General features: G+C 40.0%; 1 non-coding gene across 1 annotated transcript; it reads right to left on the bottom strand.

The window, feature by feature from the left end:
* Positions 1-4,737: 4,737 nt before the first annotated feature.
* LOC124778144 lies at positions 4,738-4,844 on the bottom strand. The gene has a single exon (XR_007015858.1). It is a non-coding gene; the product is annotated as a U6 spliceosomal RNA (small nuclear RNA).
* Positions 4,845-9,293: the final 4,449 nt, after the last annotated feature.

Here is a 9,293-nt window from a genome sequence, read left to right as displayed (position 1 = left end):
TGAGGATAAATGTAATTATACCCTCAGGTGTTACAAATTACAGCAATGGAATGAAATGTATCACGGAAAACTTTCTTTGTAATTAAAAAATCTTTGAAAATAAGTGTTTTAAGTATAAGATTAATCACTCAAATGCGTGTCCTGTAGCGCTAAATGCGCGTCTTGCTGTAAGATAATTCTGTGGAACTGTCGTAGTTATCGTCCTCTGTAAGCAAAGTTCTGCTAAAGTCAATGTACTTACCTCATGATACACAAAAGTGAAATGCTTTACGTATAGATATCTTAGTTATTACGCTTATTGCCGTGATGAAGAAAGTACTGTACAGTAACATATTGTTATGCCACGAAAAAGGCTGTCTCATTGTTGCTATACCACAAAAGTTACTACTAAAACATGTTTTACTTTGCAGAATAAAACAGAAAAACTGTGCAGAAATAAAACAGAAACACTACAAAAGCAACATTGTAAATTGTCACTCATTAGTAGCGTCGTGATAAAAATCGTGTAGCTGTCACATAAACTAACCTCTGTGTCATCTGGTATCTCTCAGAAAGTACTTTAAATCCGGAATGTATTTTCAAGTAAACCAAAATGTTGCATTAAAATCTCATTAGCAGTACTGGTAAATGTTCTAAGTATGTGAGCCTTAGCAATCCTTTACTCTTCATAGTACTCAGAGTTTGAACTTGAATGCAATTGTCAGGCGATATACGTCGGTAAAGAATACTGGAATATTTCTCAAGGTTAGCGTCTTATGTTATTTTTCTCGGAGCCAGCGGGCGCACGCGGCTGCCTGCTGTGTGAGTCATTGTCTGTCTCTTTGTTGGCGCGCGTCGTTACTGGGATTAGGAGGCCTAACTTCCACAAATTCGCCTTGCCGAGAGGGCCCAGCTCTGTTTAAAGCTCGCCAGTTCTGATGAAATTCACGTCTGTCGTTTCGATCATATCGTCTGTCGTCATGTCGGTAGATTCCATAGTTTCTTTCTTGTCGGTCACATGGTGGAGAATTTCTCCCTGAATCGTAACTCCGCGCTGAACTGTTGCGTCTGAAGTTATTCTGTCTCCCCTGGTAATAATTGTTTTGGTTCCCATATTGTCTGTTTCTGTGTTTATCTCTGTCATATTCATTACTACGGAAATGCGATCTTTCTCTGTAACTATTATTACTCTGCCAACGGTTGTCATACGGGTGGTGTCTGTTTTGGTCACGATATGTGTTGTGAGAATAGCCTTGTCGTGTCCAGTTATTATTTCTTTCATCGTGGAATTGTGACAGATGTGACCTGTAATTGTTGTGCTCTTGTTTTCGCGTTCCGCGATAGTCAGTGTCAATTTCTAATTCTTGTAAGAGTCCCTGAAATGCTTCAATGTCGTCTTTGCAACGTCCTGCCAAAATAATATGTCGTAAATGTTCAGGCAATTTGAGTAAGCAAATGCGGATGAGTTCTGAGGGGCTGTATGGGTTTGAAAGATATTGATTCTTATGCAACATGTCTTCAAAATATTTGACAAGACTGGAAAATTCAGATTGTTCAAAGTGTTTCATCATCATGATGCTATGTTTTACACGGTCTTGTGTAGCTTGAGACCAATACGCTGAGAGGAAGGCATGGTAAAATTCTCCTTCACTGTGGCAATCGTGAATTACCGATCGCATTCTTACAGCTGGTTCATTCTCCAAGTAGCCACACATAAATTCTAATCTGTGTTCCAATGACCAGTTGGGAGGGAAACAATGAGAGAATTGATGGAGCCACGCTTGTGGATGAATGTCGTTGGCAGAATTCTTAAACGTTTTGAATTTACGTGTAGTAATGAACAGCTTATAGTCAAAATCATCGTGTCGGCGAGTAGCATCTCGGTCATAGTTACGTCGTGTCGGCGGTTCCATCTCAAAATTCGGTGTACCTTGCCAATTTCTTTCATAATTACCGAAATGCCCTGTGTTATTATTTTGTGGCTTTTGCGTATTTCTAAGTTCCTCTTCCCGTGTTGGAGCGCGAGTGTCTTCTGAAATACGTAATTCTTGTATTACCTGTGTCAGCTGATCTTGTACTTCCCGGATTTCTCTTTGGTGTTGTGTATTAATTTGATTCTGATTTTGTTTGAATTTTCTGATTTGTTCATACTCTTCTGTGTCAGTGAAGGCTACGGGTCTTGTGTCATTCAGATCATCATCTACCTTTGTAGATAAGTTAGTGACCTGATCCGAAAGTTCGGCTACTTTCTCCGATAGTGTACTTATTTCCTCCATGTGTCTTTCTGAACAAATTTTCAGGGTATCTACTGTGTTCTTTAAGTTTTCCTGAGTTCTTGCAAGTTGCGTAACCGAATTGGTAGATGCAACTGAGTCAATTTTAGCTTGCAAGGTCTCATGATTTTCATGAACAATAATTTGCAGTTCTTTTATGGCTGCTTCGTGATTCTCTAATACATTTTCATGACGCAAAAAAATAGGTTGGAAATGCTCACAAATTTGTGTTTTTACGTCATTACAGACTTTTTGACATTTCGATTCAATGTGATGTAACTCAGTAGTTAAATCTTCACGCGTTTGTTCAAGAGTTTGTTCCAATGAGTCTAACTTTTGAAGCTGTTGCTGTGTTTGTCTTTGATTTTGTTCCAGTGTGTCTAACTTTTGAAGCTTTTGCTGTGTTTGTCTCTGATTTTGTTCCATTTGTTGCATTAATTGCAATAATAATGTATTAGTGTCTGGAATCTGTTTCTCTACGCTTTTCGGCAGTGCATTTGCACCGGCAACATTCACATTTTGACAAGCAGAAAATGTGTCTTGACTTATTTGAGAAAACGGTGATGACCCAAAACCTGAATCTACAGTATTTGCGAAATTGTGTCCTGTCATTTCGGATTCCTGAGACGAGCTGTTGCCGACCGATCGATCGATAATGCTTCCCTCTTCACTAATTGTTTCACTGTCCGTGCCATTGTTTGCCGCCCGCTCCATTTCCCTATGCACGATTACCAAATTACTACTTTGAACATCAGTTAATTCATTACTCTGCGGCGCTAACACACTGCCTTCGTCTTCACTGTCATTTCTCAGTTTACTTTGGAGCCTAGTATTACGTTTTTCACACGCCATTATTGTCACAGTATTTCACACGACAACACAGAAAAACACAATTTGAAGAGCAAAATAAAATAACGTAGCAATGGAAATAATGTTTAGTTAATTGCAGCTGCGAAATACTTGGTGCAAATCTACATGCATGCCACAACTGTTTTACTCTACAACAATGAAAAACTACAACTACAAAGGAGATTCTCTCTACAATTACACGCTAGCAATAAACAAAAGCTACACTAATTACACAAACTACAAGAAAAATCAGAAGATTCCAGTGAGATATCCTAGGCTAAGGGTCGACATATGAAACGTCCCCTTTCAACAATTTTACATGACTGTGCTTAACCTGACACACAATACTTTGTTAGCGCAACGAAATCTGACTTTCAAAATTTCCTACTAAAGAATAGCCCTGACTAACATTAAACTATACCTTTCACAAATCACTTACCTCACAAAAATCTTCGCTGCTCAAGCTACTGCAATACAGCGAGCGCCACTACTGCCAGCTAAATAAAAGATTCAAACTATGGAAGGCACTAACTACTGATAGGGATAGTTAGCAAATGAAAGATATTAATAGAGAACGAACAATGTATTTACCTTGATATCATCACAAGTCATAATATATATATCAGTTCATGACAAATTACAAATCTCCGCCATCTCTCTCCCCACATCCACCACTGCTGGCGGCTCACCTCCAACTGCGCAACGCTACGCGCTGTTCACAGCCAGCTGCCGCTGCCCAACACTACAATGGCAGACAACAATGCAAACTAGCCACCGACTGCACACAGCACAGCCAGTGATTTTCATATTGAGCGCTACGTAACGGTGCCAATAAGAAAACATAAACAGCCTACTTACAAAGTAACTTCAATGGCAAAGCGAACGTAATGGCAACTGCCAGATTGAAATTCAAACACGGCCGCCATCGACGACACCTCTACAGAATTCACGTCGTACCATCAAAAAATTGCTACCAAACATACTCTGGTTGCCCTAGACACTGAAAGGAATCGGAGAGGCTACTTACAGAGCTCGTAGAAATAAAACAAGAACGTTCCGAGTTTGCGTGTATGTGTGTGTGTGTGTGTGTGTGTGTGTGTGTGTGGGTGGGTGTTTGTGTGTACGTGTAAGCGTTTGTGTGTCTGTTAACGTAAAATCTTGAGACTTTTTGGACATTACGCTTGTTTTATTGTTATTGTTAATATGTATGACCTTTGCGTTTTAAATAAAGTAGCAATTTGTGGAAATGGCAACGCTGTAAGTCTCAGCTAGCTGTATTAGCATACCAAAGGATCAACAAAAAGAGTTATTTTTTCAAGAACGATTTTCCATTTCACCGAAATGGCAAAAGAAAGATCTTTTTAGATAAATATTACATCATTTTGAGACCTTTTTTTCAACAACAGAGACTTGTCCGGTGTTCCTCTTTAAAATTCGGAAGATGAGCTCACTTATTCACAATAAATCTTGGGTTCAAACTGACAGTCAAAGAAGTCGCTAGGCTGATTCATAGAAGGCGAGGAGCGGACGTCACAAGACATCCGTTTAAATTGATCTTTGGTTCCTTGACTCAGTTTTTTTTATTACAGAGAGCACGCAGCCCTCTGACCGGAACACGCTGAGCTACCGTGCCGGCAAAAATGTGGAACGCTTCACGATTTTGCGTGTCATCCTTGCGCAGGGGCAATGCTAATCTTCTCTGTATCGTTCCAATTTTAGTATATGTACTGCCGAAGCGAGCACGCGTTCGATCTGCGGCCGGGTCGGACTGAATGGGCACGGCCCGAAAGCACTTACAGAAAGAAATACCAGTCCTGATAACATTTGGTGGCTACGAGTGTGGATGGAGGTAAGAGTAGGTGACTTGTAAAGTATAACTCTTCAACACTTGGAGTAATATTGACCAAGTGGCTAACTACATCTTAAAAACATTTGCTTTATTATTTGTATTCTGAGCGTGTATTTCGAAATTGATGTAAGCAAACTAAGTTTTTTTATTACCATATAAACTTATTCCATTACTTTTCCTGTTTAATATAAGACTGAGCTGAATAAGTAAATGGTGAAGGCCCGATGATCAGCAAGTTATGACATGAAATTTAGCACTTGCTGTTGTGACTTGGCAAGACAGCCAAGTCACAATGAGAGGAAGCCGAAAGGCACGCGTTAAGCTCACGCAGATTGATGTGAGGTCTGGAACAGTTAAAGGAATTAATAGTAGCAAATAAAGTACGTAGTTGATGTAATACTTAACTTTAATCCACAATTGTAGAACATCTCTCTTGACGGTACATGTTATAACCACAATATAAAATAATATCAAATGTTATGGCGCCTTGCTAGGTCGTAGCAAATGACGTAGCTGAAGGCTATGCTAACTATCGTCTCGGCAAATGAGAGCGTAGTTGTCAGTGATCCATCTCTGGCTAAGTCGGCTGTACAACTGGGGCGAGTGCTAGGAAGTCTCTCTAGACCTGCCGTGTGGTGGCACTCGGTCTGCAATCACTGACATTGGCGACACGCGGGTCCGACGTATACTACCGGATCGCGGCCGATTTAAAGGCTACCACCCAGCAAGTGTGGTGTCTGGCGGTGACACCACACTTCCAGTGTTACCACTACTTCTTCCTCAAAGTAAAACAAAATACTACGAATTTATGTACGCCTCCTTAAGTGAATCTTCAGACTTATCCTGATAAATGTCGGATATTATTGCGAGTGGTAATCAGAAAGTTATAATTATTGCCTATAAAAATATAGTTACATAATTAATTTATCGTATGTATGCGGGTACTTGTCTGAAGTACTGGTACACACTGAAATGCTCGGCCCACAGCATAGCAGATCGCCGCTAGAGGAACCTAAACGAAACCGTGCAGCTCACTGACAAAGTTCCGTGACTGGGGGCAAATCGTTTTCGGCAGCAGTGGGATTGTAGCAGCTGTTGCGATATTACTGTTGCTGTGTGAGAGAGAGAGAGAGCGTCTCGGAGCGGCTGAGGTCCCTCATAAAACCAGTACGCCTCACACGCGAGATTCATGGAACAATGAACTAACTAATAAGTAATAAATAATAGTATCGATAAAAGACATGTAGTTACTTGTTTGTAAGAGATGCTGAAAGTGGTGACCATGGACATCCAGGCATTGCTGACTTCGTGTGATGATGTTAGCAGCAACGCGCTGTAATTCTACAGGCCCGATGTCGTTAATTTGTCTAGTAATATTTTGTTTAAGATCGTTTATTGTGTGAGAATTGTGAGCATACACTTTGCTTTATAGTGTGCCCCATAAATAAAAATCACACAATGTGAAGTCCGGGGACCTCAGGCCCAGAGGCCTCTGCTGACAAGTCTGTCTTCACGGAACACAGAGTTTCTCTGCATTTGTTAATTGTGAGTAGAAAGAGTCAAAGATCTCTAGATATCTGGCACTGTTTAAGGGTGATAGAAAAACATGCAGTCAATAATGCGCATGCCGGACAATGCACACCATCTACTTCCTGTGAGTGGAGAGGTTCTTCATGCGCAATATGTGGGTTGTCCTGCGACCAGTATCTCCAATGAAACTTCCTGGCAGATTAAAAATGTGTGCCCGACCGCGACTCGAGCTCGGGACCTTTGCCTTTCGCGGGCAAGTGCTCTACCGTCTGAGCTACGGAAGCACGACTCAGGCCCGGTCCTCACAGCTTTACTTCTGCCAGTATCTCGTCTCCTACCTTCCAAACTTTACAGGAGCTCTCGCAAGAAGTTCAAGGTATTTCGGAACACAGTGAAAGAGAATTAGGGGGTATTTTACGAGATAAAGCAGAGGTATTTTTACCTAAGACTGGCAGTATTAAACACTTTCAGTACAAGTTTGAAGTAAAACAGCGCAAACCATTTAGAGTGCCACCCTATACAATCCCATTAAGCTACAGGAATAAAGTGTTCCAGGAGATATCTAAAATGTTAGATGATGATATTACTGAACCAGCTACCTCCACATATAACAGCCCGCTCCATATTGTACAAAAACGAGATGGGAGCATCAGGTTAGTGCTTGATTCCAGACAGATCAACACAATCATAATCACTGAGACAGATCGCCCAGAAAAATTAGAGGAATTGACACAAAACTTCCACGGTGCTAAGATATTTTCATCAATTGATTTACGGAGTAGTTTCTGGCAAATGGAATTGGCCCCAGAATGTAGAAAATTTACAGCATTTATCGTATTCAGTAGATGTTACCAGTTTAAACGATTGCCATTTGGTTTAAACATATCATCAGCAGCGTTTATTAGGGGGTTTAATACTATATTCAGTCCTGAAATTATACAAAAAATTACTTGTTATGTTGATGATGTGATTATAGCAGAACCCTCTTGGGAACATCACAACGACACATTAAATCAGTTTTTACAGATCATGAAAGAGCATGGGGTCACAGTCAATATAACAAAACCCAAATTTGGAAGGCGAGAGGTCAAATTTCTAGGACACATAAGTTCAGAGAAAGGGGTAATGCCCGACCCAGAAAAACTAACGGCAATCAAAGAATTCTGTACTCCATGTAATAAGAAAACTCTCAGAGCATTTCTAGGTCTCGCCGGATTCTATAAAAAATTTATTTGGATCGACGCTCTCACAACACCACGCCTATGTGCATTGATTGGAAAAAACACGCCATGGGTTTGGGATCAACAAGCCAATGAAGAATTTTTAAAAGTGAAAAACGCACTAACAACGGCACCGATTTTGGCACATCCTGATCTAACACAAAATTTTTGTATGGCCACTGATAGCGCGAAAACAGGTTTAGGAGTTGTTTTATTCCAAGAATACGAACAGGCAGGGCTAAGATGATATAGAACAATAGCATTTGCCAGTCGTGTACTCACAAAAAGCGAGAAAAACTATTCAGTCACGGAGCTGGAAGCATTGGCCATTGTATGGGGCTTCCAGCGTTTTCGATACTTCCTATTCGGAAGAAAAACAAAAGTATACACTGACCACAAAGCATTAGAATTTCTGTTATCCGCCAAACCAACTCATGGGAGGTTAGCCAGATGGATGTTAAGACTGCAAGAATCTGACTTCACTATTACACACTTACCAGGACCAGCGAATGTATTAGCAGATGCTTTATCACGGTGTCCACGGGGTGCATTCAATAACATAGGTTTGGAAGCAGCAGAAGACCAGTTTACAATGTACCATATGAAACAAGTACCTTTCGAAAACTACATTACGACAGCATCGAAAAACATAGGCAAAGAACAGGACAAGGATCCCGAAATACTAGGAATCAAACGCAAGTGGAGAAGTAAGGATTTTCCAGACATTCTACACCACTATCTCGTAAAAAACAATGTTTTATTTTTTAGACGAAATGTTGCAACGAATGAATGGCTAATTTATATCCCAGATGAACTAATTAATAAGTACATATGGTATACACGTTTAAGTAATGGCCACTTTGGACCAAAGAAATGCTTTTTAAAAATAAAACAAACAAGCCATTTTCATAATATGGAAAGACGAATTAGAACAGTATTAGTCAAATGCAAAAAATGTATGAGGGCTAAACACGTCTCATTCCAAACCAAACCACCTATGTTTCCAATAATCCCTAAAAAATTAAAACAAATAGCTGCAACAGATTTGATGGGGCCCCTCCCACGCACAAAAAATGGATATATTTTCATATTTGTCGTTTTGGAACTTACTTCTAAATATGTTACCTTGACACCATTAATACGGGTAACAGGTCTTACTATAAGTAAAGCATTTAGACAAGATTTTCTCAGACAAGTAGGTCTAGAGGAACGAATAATTTCGGATAATGGTCCACAATACAAATCAGTGCAATGGCAGAACACGTTAAAACAACACAAAATAAAACCCATCTACATATCTCAGTACAAGCTTAGCGTAAATCCAGCAGATCGATCTACGAAGGACATAATCACTTTATGCTGATTATATGCAGGCAAAAGGCACAACACTTGGGATATATACCTCAAAGATTTTCAAGAAGTAATAAATGAAATGCCACATAGCACTACACTACTACTTCCAGTTACTGTACTTAAAAATACTGAACCCCCAAACATAACCAGAGAAAATGTTAGATTTCCTATTGTACCACGTAGACAGCACAAACAAGTCATAGCAACAGCACTCTCCAACATCAGAAAGGCAGCCATTAA

This window comes from Schistocerca piceifrons, chromosome 2 (assembly GCF_021461385.2).
Source record: "Schistocerca piceifrons isolate TAMUIC-IGC-003096 chromosome 2, iqSchPice1.1, whole genome shotgun sequence".
Lineage (NCBI taxonomy): Eukaryota > Metazoa > Arthropoda > Insecta > Orthoptera > Acrididae > Schistocerca > Schistocerca piceifrons.
The sequence above is the reverse complement of the archived record's forward strand: the minus strand, read 5'-3'. Positions and strand labels throughout refer to the sequence as shown.